General features: G+C 34.8%; 1 long non-coding RNA gene across 1 annotated transcript in view; it reads right to left on the bottom strand.

Moving 5' to 3' along the window:
* Positions 1-892: 892 nt before the first annotated feature.
* Positions 893-20,027, bottom strand: part of LOC147584715 (uncharacterized) — a 60,749-nt gene continuing 41,614 nt past the window's right edge. Inside the window, exons 2-4 of the long non-coding RNA XR_015255869.1 lie at positions 12,361-12,432; positions 2,620-2,667; positions 893-1,970 (exon numbers count right to left, since the gene is read on the bottom strand). This is a non-coding gene — a long non-coding RNA (uncharacterized LOC147584715). The remainder of the gene's footprint in view (positions 1,971-2,619; positions 2,668-12,360; positions 12,433-20,027) is intronic.

Here is a 20,027-nt window from a genome sequence, read left to right as displayed (position 1 = left end):
TTATGAAGTTGTGTCTGCTGAAAAAGAACAGATATGACTGGTTGTCTGAAATTATACCTGGAACGTGCAAATGATGGGCTTTTTATATGATAAGGAGGGCAATATCACTCTAGACCAATGACACCAAGTCAGGGAAGCTGTAAAGCAATGAATCCAATCTCTTGCTACCAAAATAAGATCTATGCAGGAAAATTAATAAGTAAATGCCTTCCTTTCATCATGATGGCATTTGGGAGTTTTAGAGCTCTGTAGCCCATTAGTCAGTTTAGTTAATGACTCTGCTTATCCTCTTAATCATGTGCAACACATTGACTGAGCTTCATTTCATTCAAAGTGCCTTTCAGAATCCTGATCTGAATCCGAGTTGTGGAAAATCTTAGCTTCTCAGAGTATAAAATATATTTAGTTCACATCCCTTGTTTTATAATGTCTTCAGAAAATGTGACGTGCTTCTAAGTACAGAAAATGCAAATCTGGATAAGGCCCAAACAGGTCATGGTTTCAATGTTTGGCTCCTTCCACAGCCACGGCCTGTTTAGTGCTGAAGGCATCTATTACATTCACAACAAATTCAAATAATAAGAAAGCAAACAACAATAAATACAATTCTATTCAAAACCTTTTTTCCTTATACAATATTTAAATTTATATAAATCTATATGTTTTAGAAAAATACTTTAAATTTTATTAAGATACATTGTTGAGTGAAGAGTTAGATTTTTATAGTATGGGAGATACTCAGATTATCCTCCACCCCCCACCCCCCCACATTGAAGTGGCAATAGATAGATGCTGTGTGAGATCAGGGAATTTCATTTTATTGCACTCAAGTGAAACCCAATATATTGAAAAAAGTATTTATTCATCACAAATTTCATGACAAAAAGAATAGTGATTTTATTGTATCTTCTTTATTGAAGAAACATAATTTGATACCTATGGAGTTTAGGAAAAAAATTAAGTGTAGTTGAATGGAGTTGTTTCATAATCGATTGTTGGCTACTAAAATACCATGGTGAGCATTCCACAATGTATATAAATGTCGAATCACTATGTTGCACATCTGAAATTAACATAACATTGTATGTCAATTAGACCTCAATTAAAAATAAACACTAAAATAAATAAAAGTAAAATAATAAAACTTCCATGACTCAAAAATATAGGTATTACCTTATTTTTTTTCCATCTTTCTTCTTCCCTTCTCTTCTTTCCATCTCCCTTTCTTTTCTTGCTATCCACTAACTCCTATAACAGCCCAAATATGTCTAATGGGTGTTCTCTGGTAGAATGTATTTGATTGCATACAGTCATTTTAATTTATATGAATGTATTAGATTATAGATATCATTCTCTCTCATAATTTTGTTTTCAGTCAGCATCATCACGGTTATAAAATTTTCATGTCTATGTCTAGATCTGATTTATTATATATAACTGAAGGCTAGAACTCCATGATGTTCATCCTCCATATATTTTCCTATCCAGTCTAACAACTTGATATCAGAAGTAATGCTGTGAAAAATATCTTCACTTGTGTTTCATTGTGATCTATGTATATGAGACTCTTTTCCCCTAATAATATTCAGTAATGGCATCCCTAAGTGATAGGAGTTATATATATTTAGTATGCTAAAAACTATTCACCCTAGGTGGCTATGCTGTCTTACACTCACACTAGCAGGGGTATAAAAGATCTCACACCCCAGTGTTCCTGGAGCACTTGACATTGCTTTATGATTTATATCTATCAAACAGGTGAAATGTGGTATCTTACTGCTCTTTTAAATGCCACTCTCTGCTTAGTAATGGTTTTCAGCGTCTCTGAGTATTCTTACTAACTTTCTTGGTTCTTTCTTCTATAGATGTTTCCTATATTATCTTTATTATTATTTTTTTTAAATGAGAATTCTTGTCTTCTCCTGTTGATTTGCAGGAATTCCTCTAGAAATGGTTTGACAAACTTGTTTCTGTAAAGGACCAGATAATAGATATTTAAAGCTGTGTGGACTGTACAGCTTTGTTATAAATACTTAACTCTGTCATAATAGCATGAAAGCTTCGTAGGCAATACATAAGCAAATGAGTGTGGCTGTGTTGCAATAAAATTCTGGTTACAATGGGCCATTGGCCAGATTTGACCCATTGAAACCTAATGTACATAAATGGAAAATTCACTAAGAACAATGTCAGGAACAATGAGGGAAAAAAGATAGTGAGACTAGCACAAAAATCATTATAAAATTACAGAGAAAAAACAGAGGTTTAATGGTGGAGTTATGAAAGATAAAATTATAAAACTGATGAAAATAAGTTTAGGAGAATATCTTTGATCCAATCCATCAAAGTCATAATGCAAACAAAATGGTCAGCAAACAAACAAACAAAAACCTGATTAATTCAGACATTCTGTTCAAAGAAGAATATTATAGAAAAATAAAATACTAAAGATATAATAGGAAAATATAATTATAATGAGTATAATTAGTAAGAGACTAATATCTAGAACAACAATTAAACTGATAATGTCTTAAAGTAATTCACTTTTTAAGAAAAAAGAAAAAGGAAAAATTGGAGAATAGTTAATTAATTATATGTCTTTGGGCAGTTTTAAAATACCTTTTGTTTCTGGAAAGTGGAGATTTTCAAAATTGTCAGGAGTTAAGGCTGAAACAAAAAAGATCCATATTGAAGAAGATCATGCTCTTCAATTTTTGATAATTTTATTTTCAAGGGAAAGAGAAATATACCATGTTTAATTCTAACATGTTGAGTCTATGAAAGGCCATGATTTAATGGTGATGCCTACAAAAATAAGTCACTATGAAGTGGTCAAAACGCACCTGAAGTAACAGAATTATGGAAACAACATTATTATGTGTTTAATTTATTTTTAATTTCAATAAAATGTTTATGTCTATTTGTGAAGATTTTATTATTTTGTTGTTACATTGAGTGTGAAGATATAGGTATGTGAGAATATAAATGAGTATATATGTATATTTATTAATTTATGTACTAATAAGAAAGAGGAAGGAAAACAATTATTAGGGAATCAAAGATATCAGTGAATAGCAGCTGTAACCAGTGTGCTCCAAGATGATGTATTAGTTATAAATCCCAAAAGGAAGAGTTACCAGTGCCGTCATTATCCCTTGAAATAAAATTTCTAGATGACTGGACTAATTTTGGAGAGGTATTGCTAAGATATACATAAGTTTCCAATTATAACAATGTAACAATATAACTAGGTCAGTATATCACAATGACAGAACAATAGGTTAGGTACTTCTGGTCTCACAAATTTGGAGAAAACATCCTTTCTGGGAAATCTACCAAGACTAAAAAAAAAAAATAAAATAAAATCTATATGAAAGTAAAAAACTTAAAACACCGGTGATAAAACAAATAAAACTTTATTATAAAAGGAAATTACACTCTGCTTTAAATGATCTTCAATAGCAAAAATAAATATTATGAACAGACCAAGAATCAACTGACAAAAACTCAGATCCTGATACCTCGGTCGGTTTGAGACTATTTCCTTCTTCTTCCCCCCCTTCCTTCTTTCTTTCCTTGCCTTCCTTCCTTCCTCCCTCCCTTTTTCCTTCTGTCCATTCTCTCTCTCTTTCTCTCATTTCCTTCCTCCCTCCATTTTCTTCCTCCCTCCCTACCTTTCTTTCTTTCTCCCTTTTACTTTTAGGTTTGGCTTAAATAAGATCTTATCAAAATGCAAAGCTTTCATCTGGTAAATTATCCTTTAAATCTAAAAGGTAGCCTTAACAAGTATAAAAGTAAAGAAAAGAGAGGCACTGGGTGGCTCAGTCTGTTAAGCCTCTGACTCTGATTTTGGCTGAGGGTGATCTCACGTTGGATGGAGCCCTGCATCAGGCTCGGTGCTGACAGCATGGAGCCTGCTTGGGATTCTCTCTCTCTCTCTCTCTCTCTCTCTCTCTCTGTCTGCCCCTCTCCACTTGCACGCATGTGCTATCTCTCTCTCTTTCAAAATAAATAGATAAAAATTTTTTTAAGTAAAGAAAAGAATTAAGAAGATTAATGAAGAAATATATTTAAATACATGTAGTAAGACTTTCCATCCATTTGACTCTATCTGCACTTATTTTTTAAATTTATGCAATTTTGTATACTTTGTCCATTGATCACATAAAAATCTGATATATACACATATGAGTTGTGATTTTATATTTTAGAAACAATTATTAAAGATTTGTGGTAATTATCTAAATCCATAAGATTTCATGAACTCTGGGTAATTACTGTAACTATTTGGAGAAAGTTTTAATATTTAAATCAGTGTTAAGAGATTAACTTATAAAATTAATAAAGTTGACATTTAAAAAGGATGAATAATATCAAATATCTGTCTCTGAATCCAGAAAATGTTAGTGAATTTAAATATATATGTATATGTATATATAAGTATATGTGTATATATATGTATATAATATATACATGTATATGTATAATATATACATATTTATATGTATATAATTATATGTATATATCTATATATGTGTATATGTATATATAATTATGTGTGTGTGTGTGTGTGTGTGTGTGTGTGTGTATATATATATATATATATATATATATATTTCCCCGAAATCTCAAATTACGCATCCTAGTCTCTCTCCATCTTTCATCTTTTCAAGTGACTTATTCCACAAACTATACTGCAATTATTCCTCATCCTATGGAGAGTTCCAGCCAATTGATACGACCAGTTTTTCTTTGCCCATAATCTCCATGTTCTCAATTTCTTCGTCACCTGGATTAGGTTCCATGGTGCATCATTAATAATTCTCATCTCTCTTATGACACCCTCTGCCACACTATATGGTAAAATTGCACTATTTTTAATCCCAGTGCTTCACCTATCCTGTGTTCACACAAACAGCTAAACCTGTCTGGAGCAGAATACATACTTCAGTAAGTTACTGAACTTTGTCTAACACATTTCCCATAATTCCCAAACTGGTCACACTTGATATATTGCCAAATGGATTTCATCTGTCAATTTTAAAATAGAATTTTTTCCACTTTTTTTTGTCTTCCTAAAGATTTCTATACCCCTCTGCTTCCTCATACTGCAGAGGTTTTTAAATCTGGCATTCACAGAGCCTTCTGGAGTCAGTGAAGAAAAGTTAGGTTTTCATAAACTTAAATGAGAAAATAGAATAGGAAATGTTGACTGACAACTAACTGAAACTTTTCCTTTAGCTTTAAATATACACAACAAACCACTGTTGTTTTAACAAAGTCTCTGGACCTTGTCATCAATAGAAAATGCATATATTTAGGGGCGCCTAGGTGGCTCGGGGGTTAAGTATCCAACTTCACCTCAGGTCATGTTTTCACAGTCTGTGGGTTCAAGCCCCTCGTCAGGCTCTGTGCTGACAGGTCAGAGCCTGGAACCTGCTTCAGATTCTGTGTCTCCCAATCTCTCTGCCCCTCCCCTGCCTGTGTTCTTTCTCTGTCTCTCAAAAATAAATAAATGTTAAAAAAAAAAAAACTAAAGAAAAAGAAAATGCATTTATTTAATGTTACACTACAGTTGTTGCAAATGTCTTGAATTATGTATTTCTTTATCACTACTTCAAAGTAAGTCTTAAAATCTAATGCTCAGCTCCATAACTTCATACATTAATTTAAAAATGAATTCATTATTATATAAAATCTGTCGCTATTAACATTTCAAACCACTCAATAATTTTTGAGTATAACTGATTTCCTTTGTCATCTTATGTATCTTATTTTGTGAACTTGTGAGGTGTCTACCAGAGTACTAAAAGCTCCAACACACACACACACACACACACACACACACACACAAATTAAGATTTTTCTGGCTGGTGACCTAAATTCTTAATTCACAGAAGCAAAGTGAACAGAATGAGTTATTTCATCTTCACCCTACAAAATCTATTCATGTATTCGATCTTGTGCCCTTATTTTCCGCTTTATTTCCAGTTAAAATGATGACTCTGTACTAGCTACTAAGGTCAAACATTTTATTTTTTGCATGGTATTTTCTCTCACCTACTTAAGAAATTTGTCCTTGAATGGATACCCTCTCTCTTCTGCATCGACTTTTTCCTCCTTACTCACTGATAGAAATGCATTAACAATGAAGGGGACTTTCATATCTCTTATATTAGAAATTACTTAATATTCTTTAACAAATATTCCGATGATCCCTGTATATTCTTAATCTCCTTCAAGTTTTGCAAGGCACTCACTTACTTAGTGTAATCATACTACATAGATTTGCCTACGGCTTGTGTTCCTCACAAAATACAATCCTTGGGGCGCCTGGGTGGCGCAGTTGGTTAAGCATCCGACTTCAGCCAGGTCACGATCTCGCGGTCCGGGAGTTCGAGCCCCGCGTCAGGCTCTGGGCTGATGGCTCAGAGCCTGGAGCCTGTTTCAGATTCTGTGTCTCCCTCTCTCTCTGCCCCTCCCTCGTTCATGCTCTGTCTCTCTCTGTCCCAAAAATAAATAAAAACGTTAAAAAAAATTAAAAAAAAAATACAATCCTTGAGGGAAGGACTTTTGTCTGTTTTAATCACCATTATCATTGAGTCTAGATCATGGTCGGAATTCAATAAACGTCAGATAGAGGATTTAAGGTAAAAAGGAACCCACAATAGGAGATAGGAAAGTCATATTTTCCCAGAATAAAGTATGTTCAACAACTACAGACTTGGAGCCACAGTAACATCAGAACATGAGTTACTAAAAACGTCTAGGATCTGGAATATCTTTGCAACAAAAATCCTATTGTAATGAGAATGGGCCATTGTTAAGTGGTGAAATAGTAATCTCCAGAAGAGGAGAGACATAGGATGGTTAACGATCAGATACCAATGTTGGAATACCATATGTAGCACAATTGCTAAATGACACCATAACACTCAATTAATAGAGCCAGCTTCATGGTCATGAGCATGTGACCTGTGAAATCATCAGTGCTTTGGGCTTACTAGAAGGGTTCCAGGCTTGGTTTATGCTATCTTCTGTCACTTGATATCCTTAATAATTTTTGAGCAAGGGACCCTGCATTTCATATTTGATCTTCAAGTTAATGCAGCCAGTCCTGCTTGCAAATATGAAATTACACATTTAATTTGTTCAGTCTTTAGTTAGCTAGAGAAATACAATACCATAGTTTTTTGTACTTAAATTTTTATTACACATGTGCTAGGTGTTAGATTCCTCTAGTATTTCCAAGTTTACTTTAACAATTAGCAGTTGTAGGATTTTATTTTGTAGAACATACTGGTGAATTTGACAAGAAATAAAATGATCACTTAAAATAGATCAGTTGTTTACTCATATCTTTTATATGCCTATATCAGAATTTTAGTTAAGAAAAAAATTAAATTGAGTTTCCCTAAAGATGTGAAAGGTCTAAGATTTTTTAAATAGAATATTCAAAGTTTGAATGTACTAAACAAAATTTCTAAGTGAACTTTTTTCTTTCAGAGATAATGTGCCTGTTCATTGAGTAGATGATTTTATTTGACATATTTTGCAAATTTTGCTTTTATTGTGCCTAAAACTTTCCCAGCTAATCACAAAATTATTGCTTAAAATCATAATTTCTAAAATGTTTAATATCCCTTTTACGTTTAGAAGTTGCTATTTTTGTTAACTGTGATTTACTAAATTCTGAGTTACCTGAGTACCACCATTTGTCACAGGAACCAAAAAAAAAAAAAAAGTTTAGTAGTTCCATTGGCTTTGGAAACCTATAAAACTTAAACTACAACATTAACATGTAAAGAATGTTGTATATACAAATAAATTAATAAATAGAAACTATCACATGATAGTGGAGATCTACACACCTTTTAGAAGATGTATTCAGAGTGTGTCTCTCCTAGGTTTTGATCTTAGTATAAATCACAGGAAAGAAAAAAAATTAAATATCTTTCTGTATAACAGTTTTCTATCCTGGAAATTTGTACTAGTCTGAGACTCAGATAGCAAGTCTAATCAGATTTTCGTCCTAACTCTGTCCTTTACCAGTTCTATGATTTGGAAGATACCGTTAACTTCTTTGAGCATTGACATTGAGGTTATTATTTATGAAAAGAGTTTTTTACCTGAACTTCTGTACAAGGAGTCTAAATGTAAGTATTTAAATCATATAGATTAAGCAAGATAACAAAGGAGTCTTTCACACCTGTGCTTTCATGAAAACTTTGTCCTCTGTGTTAAATTTTAATCATTTTACTAATTCATGAATTATGAAATAGTATCTAAATGTAACTACTTTAAATCCTAAATTCTTACATATCAATGGTTGCCTGATAATCATCAATTTATCCTTAAAACAGAGTTCATTGCCTTGCAGTGGAAGGTTCTCAATACATTTATTCCTCAAAGAAGGTTATACGATTCACTGTTTTGTCCACTAGGAAACGTAAGTATGTTAATCCCCATTCTCACGGACAGTAAAGAAGCTTGGAGAGTTTCTATTTTGCTATATGAAATCCTAATGTCTTGCTCTCTGTTTATATGTAATTTTTAAAACTCAAAAGTGAATTGTTTGGCTAAGCTTGGTTTGATATCTTTTCAATCAAATTAAGCATAAGAGTTAGCATTATGAGAGCACAGTGTTAAAATCATATTGGCCAGGCGATCCACAGTTTAAATAGTAAAGTTTTCATGCTAATAATTTTAATATTGTCTAGAATTATAAAGACTGAAATGTCCATTTTAAATTATACTATTAGGAGAAATATATTTAGAAAAATATGCTTTCACATGTACGTACAGTATGGTAACATAAGCTTAAGAATTTCATAAGCTAAAGAGCTTTTATGAAATCTACCATTTATTTTTTTTTCAAAAATGTGTGTGTGTGTGTGTGTGTGTGTGTGTGCGCGCTTACTCTACATCATACACTCTACTAAGCTATGTGGAGATAAGAGCAAATAGTATTGCATATAACCAGATGTCATCAGCTGAGTGGAGAACCCAAAAATGATTAATTCATATCCTAATTTCCAGAAACTGTGAATATTGCCTTATGTGGTAAGAGAGTAAACATTAGCTTATAGAGTAAAAGAAGTGATCAACCTATAGGTTTTGGGAGGAGGAGCTTATCCTGGATTACTAAAGTGAGCTCTAAATCCAATAATAAGTGGCATAAGAGTGGGCAGATGCACATTGACTGAAGAGGAGATGGCCATGAGATAGGAGCAGAAAATGGAGTAACATAACCACAAACCAAGGAATGCCAACAGCCATCAGAAGCTGGACGAAGACAAGAAATGGAATTTCCCCCAGACACTCTAGAAGTCTTACTCACACCTTAATTAAGGAGATTTGGGAATCCTGAGAAACAGAAGATATAAGCCTTATGTGATAGAAAATACAAAGATATTGGAGTCTTACTAGATTGTTGAACTTGGAAATTGCCTGACAACAATCGTGTGATCAGAATAACTTGAGAGTGGAATCCAATGGCAGAAGTGATTGAAGAGGGTGGGGCGTAGGGGAAGAATCACTGGTTTCTGTAGAAAAATGGTAGAGCTATGCGGCAAGATAGTTGGTAGAAATGTATAGGTAAAAGACAGAACTAAGTGAATTTCCAAGAACAAACATGAGAGGGTGTAACATTTAAGTATAAGGAAATATTAAGATGATATACCAGCAAATGCATAGCCTCAGTATAGCTACATAGATTCCTAGAATTTCTCAAACATAAGGAAATTTCAGTATTTCCTCAAATGTCCTTAAAACTAGCTGGAGTACTTTCCCTGTTGTACCATTTGGGGTATGAAATATTATGGACCATCTAAAAATTATGTATTTTAATATTCATTTCATACACTTGATTTTTGAATCTAAATATCAACCCTTTTCAATTAAAGCTAAAATCTACTATCCCAAATGAGTATATTGTTTTAGTTTTAAACTTCATATTTTAAAATAAATATAAAGTAAGAATTTTGGTAACTTCATTGCATGTAGAGTGGATTATAAATATAAAAGAAAAAAAAGAAAAAATCAATGCAATTTAAGAGTAATTTATGGTTATATAGTTATTGGTTTTTTTGCTCTTAGAATATTTTAGTTGCTAAATTTGAGTCTGAAAATCTATTTTCAATTAAATTTAATATGGATTATTAAAAGGATATATTGAAATGGAGTTTATATGTATAAGAAAAAGCAAACTGTGTCACCAATAAATTAGTTTCTTTCAAGCAATTATATTCTAATTAAAATAAATTGTTCACAGGACAAAAAATATATGTATGTGCAGTCTCGGTGTATATCAAAAGATTTCACAATGTTTTCAGCCCTCAGTGTTATGTTTCGATGATTCTCTTTACATTTCAGTCATAACATTTTTCTAAAACACCACTCCAATTACTTTCCCCCAAAAAGGTCTTAAAATATTCTTTACTTGTGCTAAATCTTCCCATTATGTTGATTTTAGAAAAAATTAAAGATAATTAATTTAAATAATATATTTAAATTGTACCCTTTATCACACTTGTAACAATCACAACATAGAAAATAAAAATACAAAATTACAACAAAAATGAAAATATTAAATAAGTAGGAGTTTCCAGAAATATTCCAGAAATATTAGAAACAATTCATGACATTGTTACATGTAACTATCGTAATTAAAGGTCATAAGAAAGAAATGCCCAAGAGGTCAACATAATGAGACTGTGTTAAGCTTTTGTAACACAGGGATACCTAAGAAAGCGATGACCGTGTGAAGTGCTCTTCCCATTTTAAATAAAGCTCCATATGCCTTAAATTTGGGAGCTCTCATCAGGAGTATACTGCCTGGCTTCAATTGTCATTATATAGCAGAGGGAGAGAAGGGATTTCTGAGGGAGCCAGAGCCCAAACTATTTAGAGCTTTATAGAGTAAAGTCAACATCTTTGAATTGCAATTTTAAGCAAATGGGTAGGCAGTGCAGGCTGTGGAAAATTGGTATTATGCACTCCCTGTGGCTTGTACCACTTAGTTGCTGAGCCGCAGAATTTAGCCTATGTAGAAGCTTCTGGGTGGTATTGAAGGCTGGAACTATACTAAAGGAAAAACGCCTATGTTCATCCAAGCATACCTTCAACCCAAACTTTACAATCATTGGAATGAGTGCAATGTACAATCAAAGGGAGAGCTCAACAATTGGAGTCAGAACACAGAGAAAAAGTTGGAAGTTGAAGGCTTTACCCTCAGCTCATCTTTGCTTTCACTAAATAATTCTTATATGAGCAGATGTTAAAGAAACGAATGCCAACATTTAGATTTTTCTCCCAATCAATGAAAGAGAAGAACTGATTCTTCATTGTGAAAGAATCCTATGTCTCACAAGGAATCATGAGATGAAACTATTTATGAACTACTGTTTTATAAATTCTCTCAGGTCCATTGGGGCGCCAGGGTGGCTCCATTGGTTAGGCGTCCCACTTCAGCTCAGGTCGATCTCACGGTCAGTGACATCGAGCCCCACATCAGTCTCTGTGCTGACAGCCGGGGCCTGGAGGCTGCTTCAGATTCTGTGTCTCCCTCTCTCTCTCTCTGCCCCTCCCTCAGTCATGTTCTGTCTTTCTCTCTCTCTCTCTTTCAAAAATAAATAAATGTTAAAAAAAAAAAAAACAAAAAACTAAATTCTCTCAGGACCGGTCCTCCCCTTGGCATGTGCAGATTTCATCACTGGTTAAGTCATGTGTTTCGTATGGTAAAAGATACACAAAAAGTTCTATGCAAAATAATAAACTATTTGACATATTTCTAGCTTGATGCTACTATTGCTTCATTCTTTCAATCCTAACATTGTCTGCATTTTCTAAAACTTCCATATTCTCAAATTACCCTCTCCAACTCCACACTTTCTATCAATCACACACTTTTATTTACATAGGGCTTTATGTGAGAGATAATAAATAAAAGCATCATCCTTTCCAAGGTTTTTGACATTTTAAATACAAATAATGATTAGAATTGTATTGGTTCAAAAAAAGATTTCAGAGACCCAGGTATGTAATAATTTTGCTACCGTTCTTTGTGAAGAAACTGGACAGAGTATTTAGTCAATTCCAATTGTGTAGCAGCCCAGCTAAATGTTGGTAAGAATTCTGATTTATATTTCTCATGCATTTTTAAAGAATTTTTCTGCTGGTAATTTATTTTGTGTACTTATTGGTCAACTACCAAAAAGTGGCATAAACATTTGAAGTGGCCAGGTCAGATTTGAAAGTGGTAATAAGGATTCAGCTAAGCTACTTTTCCTCCGTGCCATTTGTAAAATAACAAATAAGCAGTGCAAAAATGATAAACAAGATCTGACGTCAGTTCGCTACCTTAGTGGCAGCTCTCCACCATAGTCCTTGTTCCTCATGGGAAGGCTCCCACTCTTTGGTTGTCTTAGCTGCCTGCACAGAGTAAGAAATATAACGGATTAGAGAAACCTGGAAGCATATGCTTACTGTTGAGTAGGGAGAAGATGACCTTGCCAAACCACCCCCCTCACACAAGCAGATAGTCTCAGTGCCATTTGCATACTCCTACTTGTGATTCTGTGGACCAAGCTCATCACCTACCACACCACAGGAGGAAGACGCTATCAAAAAGGATGCCATGTGTTCATTTTTCTTGGCAAAAGTACTTCATGATAGCTGAAATGTAGCAGTGGTATGATTTATTGTTGCCTGCATCTAATTAATTTATTATTTTATTCATTCAGCTACTATTTTCAGGGATACTCCACTAGATTTTTTAAAACCATCACTTTTGTTAGTACTAACACAACTACTACCATTGCATCTAAGATCATTAATACTATTAATAATAGCTAAAATTTAGTAACACTATCTTTCGGGCATTCTGCTAATCACTTCACATTTATTAGCTCATTCAATTCTAACAACTATGAATGTGCCCATTTTACAGAAGAAGAATTAAGCCTAAGGAGGCTAAGTAACATGTCCAGAAACACACATATTGAACATGGTAAAAAAAGGGGTATGACTTCATATATCTTACATGATTCCAAAGCTAACAAGCTTCACTTCTACATGGTTCCATTCTTGCTGGTGAATAATACTGGGTTTTTTTCTAATCATTTTTCGAGATAACTTGTGATGTTGATTCAAAATGTTAATGGAGGTAAAAAAAAAAAATTATAGCCACGTGCCTCATGAAGAAGAAAACAATTGGACAAACTTGCATTGATAGCTACCAAGATTTATATGATCTAAAGTAATAAAGTCAGAGTGGTACTGGACACAATAAAGACCAATAGACACTGGGACACACAAAAAGCAGTATTACAGATCACTGTAAAAGGATGGGCTATCTAGCTGGTGTTGAAACAACTGTCCACATGAGAAGAGATTGGATACCTGCTCCATACCATTCACAAGTTTTTTTTTTTAATTTTTTTAAATTACATTTCTTTATTTTTGAGACACAGTGAGACAGAGCATGAGCAGGAGAGGGACAGAGAGAGGGGGAGACACAGAATCCAAAGCAGGCTCCAGGCTCTGAGCTGTCAGCACAGAGCCCAACGCGGGGCTCAAACCCATGAACGGTGAGATCATGACCTGAGCCGAAGTCGGACAACTTAACCGACTGAGCCACCCAGGCGCCCCTACAAAATTTAATTCCAAAGATAATATAGGGGAAGGAGCACCTGCGTGGCTCTGTCGGTTAAGCTTCCGACTCTTGATTTTGGCTCAGGTCATGATCTCATGGTTTGTGAGTTCAAGCCCCTGGACAGGCTCTGTGCTGACAGTGAAGAGCCTGCTTGGGATTCTCTCTCTCTCCCTCTGTCTCTCTGTTCCTCCCCCACTTATGCACGCTTTCTCTCTCTCTCTCTCAAAATGGATAAATAAACTTAAAAAGGTATTAAGAAAATATGAAATTAAAAAAAAAATTATTCTCTTCTAATTGTTTCTAAAACTAAAATCTTATAATGAAATCCTACAGCTGCTTTTCCCAAACTATGTTGGCCAAATTGCTTTCCCTAAACAAGAATTCTTAAAGAAATCACTCTTTTGATGAAGCCTAATCAACCAGAGGCCATCAATATCAAGCCTGTAGTTTAATAGGATCATATTAATTACTTGCTACAAGTGGCATATTTCAAATATACAGTACAATGTTGTTAAATATAGTCACCAGCTGTATAGTACATCTTCAGAACTTATTTATTTTAACTAATTTAATTTTAAATTCATAAATTAATTCAACAAATATATTTTGAGTATCTAGTAGGTTATATTGAGAGGTTTTCAAATAATGGATAATGTTGTTGACACACAAAAAAACCTTTATCTCTTTATTCCAGTTCAGTTCTTTTTTCAATTAGCTAAGCTACTTACTCTAACGATATGATTGCTTAAAGTACAGTAGGTCAAATTATATGTACCAATTTAGAAAATCCTAAAACTCAAGGAAATTTGGTAGAATTACTTCTAAACATGCATAGCAGATGTGATGTAAATATGGATGTAATCATTCTCAAGTACTAGAACCTTTTTCACAGTCTTTGACTACAAAGTAGAAAACTATCACATACCATATGGTCTGTGTTATAGCTATATGGCAGCTTCTCTAATGTAAATTGTTCAAGGTCAGTCTTTCTGAAGCTCCCTAATGTAAAAAATCTAATATAGGCTGAACATTACCATATAAAAGCAGTTAGCATTGTTTGTATAAGACAACTGCAAAACAAAGTTCTAAATTCCAAGTGTGATTTCCATAACATGTTCATCATTAGTATTAAAATGAATATTTACAAAAAATTTAAAAATTTCAGAACAGTGAAATTTAATCAAGAATCAGTTTCTGAATGACACTGGATTGATAATTATAATTTCTTCTATATCTATATTTAAAGCAAACAGATCATTTCTCTTCTGTGCAGCATACTTATGCCAAAGTTGTGGTTAAACAATTCTCTTTTGTGTTTTGGAGATAAGCCTTATACGAAGGAAGGTTTTCACATCAACCTTGACCAGATGTGTTTCATTTCTACTTAGGACTTTAAAGTATATATACACTTGTATTTGGAGATGATTTAAATGTAATATGAGTGAATTTTGAAGTTTACCTTTTTAAAATTTTCCTTGAATCACTGGCCATGTCTTATATTAAATGTGTCTATGGTACAGTAAACAACTGATAATTTCTATAAAATTATTGATAATATAGAAGTTACTTCTAAGTAAATAAGTAAGCAATCTGCTTAATGTCATGAAGAGAAAATGATGGATTGACTTAAACGCTCATTTAAAACAAGTAATTGTCTTGTTCTGTTATTGAAATACTATCTTATTTAAATCAGCATATAAAAAGAAAGAAAGTGAGTTAAATATTTGTAGTAAAACAGCAATGATGCTGGTGGAATAAGTTATGGGGTAAGAACCAGCATCAAACTTACCAGCACCCCTGGTTGTTAGAAGACAACAAAGTAATGCTTTAAATTTCTGCAGGAAAGGGCTTTTAAACTAGTGTTAACATTCAACTGTTTATCAACATTGGAATCACAAGAAATCACAAACTTCACCTCTTACAAATATTTTAGGAAATTCTTTAGGCTGTACTTCATCAAAAATGAGATACTAAATCGAAGCAGTATACGATATAGAATCCAAAATATATAACGTTTTTCCCAGTAAAGACAGGAAGTCACATATTGACATCTCTGCAGGGGGAAAGAAGAACATTTGTCTCCCACTGGACTCGGGAAGGGACCCCAATAGATATATAACTCTGATGGGAAAAGAGTTGATATGAAACACTATCCCCCAAATTAGGAACAAATGATTAAGATGACAGGAAGGAAAAAAAACAAAACAAAACAAAACAAAAAGGAAAGCAATCATGACTAAAGATTACAAACATTTTGGCCAAAATATGTGTTTAAGAAACAAGGTGAACCAAGAGATAAATCAAATTAGAGAATTCAGAAACTTGTAAGTTGTGGGAAAATCTCAGATAATAAATAGTGCTTTTAAAAGCAATTGAGGGAGCGCCTGGGTGGCGCAGTCGGTTGAGCGTCCGACTTCAGCTCAGGTCATGATCTCACGGTCCGTGAGTTCGAGCCCCGCATCGGGCTCTGTGCTGACAGCTCAGAGCCTGGAGCCTGTTTCAGATTCTGTGTCTCCCTCTCTCTCTGACCCTCCCCCGTTCATGCTCTGTCTCTCCCTGTCTCAAAAATAAATAAACATTAAAAAAATTTAAAAAGAAAAGCAATTAAGTGTTAAATTTGGGATGAAGGGATTAACAGGTCTTTTCTCCAGGCTCAGGGATGCCTGAGGACTTGCTTTTTATTCTAATCTTCCTTTAATCCTAACTTGGGATATTTATACCAGCATCGAGGGAACTACTCAGATTGCTATACATTGACTTCACACTGTACCTTACTGTGAACATTTTTTTTTTTTGCCTAATCTATAACCAATTAATAAATGGTAATTGATGACATGTAGCAGCACCAGAGAATAGGAACCTTTCATATACAGTTTGGGGTCCTACTTGACTAAGAAACTTTTTCAACTGAAGAGATCTCATAGTTGATGGTGTTTCTGTTTTAAGTTAATCATAATTGACCTGCCATTGTGTCAGTGATCACATGTGTCCCGAAAGCTGTGCAATCTAGAACATCAGCAGCTACATCTGGAATCCATGAGGCTTTTGCTCTACTCTTGCTGTACAGGAAGTATCACTTCTGTCTATTATTTGTTCTCAAAGTCAAGTAAACTTTAAACTCTGTTGGGGGAAACCTGAGGTATCAGTTCTCTTTTTCAAGAAGTAGATGCCCAGGAATGTAAATTGGTACAAACAGTATGGAAAACTATATGAAGCTTCCTCAAAAAATTAGAAAAAGAACTGCCATATGATCCAGAAATTTCCACTTTTTGGTATTTATTTGAAGAAAACAAAAAACACTAATTTGAAAGGATGTATACTCCCATACTTACTGTGGCATTATTTACAATAGCCAGGATATAAAAACAATCTAACTGTCCATCAATGGATGAATGAATAAAGAAGGCATGATAGATAGATAGATAGATAGATAGATAGATAGATAGATAGATGATAGATAGATAGATAGATACATAGATAGATATACAGATTCAGAGAACAAATTGCTATTTGCTGGAGGCAGGGGATGGGGATCACATACAATGGGTGAAGGGGGTTAAAGGTAAAACCTCTAGTAATAAAATAAATAAGTCATGGGGATGAAATGTACAGCAGTGTGACCATAGATAATACTATATTGCATATTTGAAAGTTGCTAAGAGAGTAAATCTTACAAGTCCTCATCACAAGAAGAAATATTTTTGTAACTATGTATGGTGACAGATGTTAAATAGAGTTACTGTGGTCACCATTTTGCAATATATACAAATATCACATCATTATTTTGTACATCTGAAGCTAATTTAATGTTATATGTCAATTATACCTCCATAGGAAAGAAAAAAGCAAAGTGGCAGGTCAGATGCCAACATGAGATTACACGTGCAAGAGATGCACTGGATGAACAAAACAGAAGAGTAATCTAGAGTCAGCCAGGAGCGTCTTCCAATTTCCAACAGTCTGGATCCAGTGGAGAGAATGAAGTAAAAAGGATTAGGTAGAAAGATTCTCAGACTACAACCATGTCTCCTAAGAAAGTTTCAGCCAGGTCATTGGGAGCATCCTAGGGCTAAAATTGCCTATTTAAAGAATTCTGCATCTTGTAGGAATGGTCCTGCATGGTACCACCACTTTGCTCATCATAGTACTTCCTTGTTCAGTGTTTGGTTAGGAGGAACCCATGGAAATGTGGCCTCAGCACAAATGTGGGGATGGATACAGAATAGGAGTATATCAGCCATCCATTAATATGCTTTACGTAGGAGCTATGCGAGTCTTATTTTCATCATCTTAACAGTCTACCACTTGTTGAGTAGGAGTGGTTGTAGTGACGTACACTACAGTTTCCAGGAGCAGTTCCTCCACGGGTTCCTTGGGCCTCTCCTCCTGAGGGGAAGCTTAGAAAAAGCAGGTCAGGGGAACAAACTATTTTGTTGCTGTTGATGTTAGGGCCATTACTAGTAGTCATCCTCTCCTTTGATTATCCATCTTAAATTTCCTTCACCTTCCTCTATTTCCTTGCATGTGTTGGTATATTACCCACTGATGTGACCCAAATGTATTCCTGTGCAATATTCGTCCTTGGAAATCACGCCTTTTCCAAGTTGAATTACTGTAAGGGTCCACTCAACAATCACGAGGCAAGGAATACTGGAGGTACCCAGTGGATTGTCTGAGTTCCACATATAGATTACCCTGACCTCTTCAGGCAAAAGCAATCCTACCTCCTCCTGCTGATTGTAGTCAATTACACTTAACTGTAATGTTGCCATTTCTACTAGTCTGATGGTCTCTGGACATAAGGAGTTCAAAATGCTCAGGTGACAGTTGTAGTTCAATGGAACGTGTACTGTGTACTGTGTCCTGTGGCAAGAATGGGCCATATTAGGGAAAACACCTTCAACCCTGCAGAGCTCAGAGTTTCAAAAATGGGAAGCACAAAATACTCTTGTGCATCGCTGAGAATAATGTCAAATGGGGCCACTCCTATTTCTATCACTTGGTTTCCAGACCTATTTGGGACACAGAGACTTTTGTTTTTGAGAGAGGGAGAGAGAGAGAGAGAGAGAGAGAGAGAGAGGGTGAGAGAGTATCCAAAGTGGAATCTGTGCTGACAGCAGAGAGCCCTATGTGGGGCTTGAATTCACTAACCATGAGATCATGACCTGTGCTGAAGCTGGATGCCTAACCGACTGAGCCACCCAAGCACCCCTGCGATGCAGAGACTTCTGAGTTAAAGCATATTCTGCATCCTGAAGCATGGCAATTTATCCTTTTAAAGGACTGCCTCTAAGCTAGTGTTTCATCTTTGCTTTTTGAAGGGTGTTCCAGCCCTCTGTGAGACCAGCTATTTCTAAGTAGTACACTGGTGATACAGCAAGTGGATTCCCTGGTTATGCCTCCATACTCACACTTTTGCAATGAAGTGAGTCTCCTAGTTGCATGCATTATTGCCTGGAATCCTGTGGTAAGGATAGTTCTAGAGTGGTCCCCAAGATTCCCATCCCTTGATATGTATACACTGTATAACACACTATATATCACTCTCTTTTTATGGCTGCCTATAAGCACTGCTGAACTTATAACTTGATAGGTCTGGAAGACTATAGCTCATAATGAGAAATTTCAGATACTTGGTCACTTGTTGTTCCGTGGTCGAGTGTTCTACCTCTACCAAAGCTCAGTGACATACCATGAACTGTTTCTGAAAAAACATGTTAATCTCTGCTGGAGATTTTTTGTTCTTACTGGGAATGAGGATGGTTTCAGAGTTTAATTTGGCTTTACCCACTATGAGAGCTCTTTCTCCACAGGCCAAGGAATCAATGTAAGAGTTACTCCAACTGGCAGGTATATCCTCCCCTTTAGTGTGGGTGGCCCTACCTAATCAGGTGAGCCTTTTAAAAAGAGGATCCAGAGATTAGAGACAGAATAAATCAGAGATATTTGAAGCTATAGAAGATTCTCTTCTATTGGCCTTACAAAAGAAAATGTCATGTCATTAAAAGGCATGTGGCAAGAAATGGTAAGCATCCAGTCAGAGCTGAGAGTTGTCCTCTGCTGACAGCCGGAGATCTCCATCCCACAACTACAAGGAACTGAATTGTACCAATGACCACATAAGCTTGACAAAGACCCTGAAGTGCTCCACGAAAGAATACAACCAACTTCTTAATTTTTAAGATTCTGAGCAGAGAATCCAGCTAACCTGTACCTGGATTTCTGATACACAGAAACTGAGAAATAATAAATGTATTTTGTTTTAATCCACCAAGTTTGTGATAATTTGTAGTGAAGCAATATAAAACCTGTATAGATTCCATACATGTGGGATAGATATCTGTAAGCCCTCATGCAGTAGTGTTGGCTAAGG

Source organism: Puma concolor, chromosome A1 (genome assembly GCF_028749965.1).
Source record: "Puma concolor isolate L17-30 chromosome A1, mPumCon1.1.hap2, whole genome shotgun sequence".
Taxonomy (NCBI): domain Eukaryota; kingdom Metazoa; phylum Chordata; class Mammalia; order Carnivora; family Felidae; genus Puma; species Puma concolor.
The sequence above is the reverse complement of the archived record's forward strand: the minus strand, read 5'-3'. Positions and strand labels throughout refer to the sequence as shown.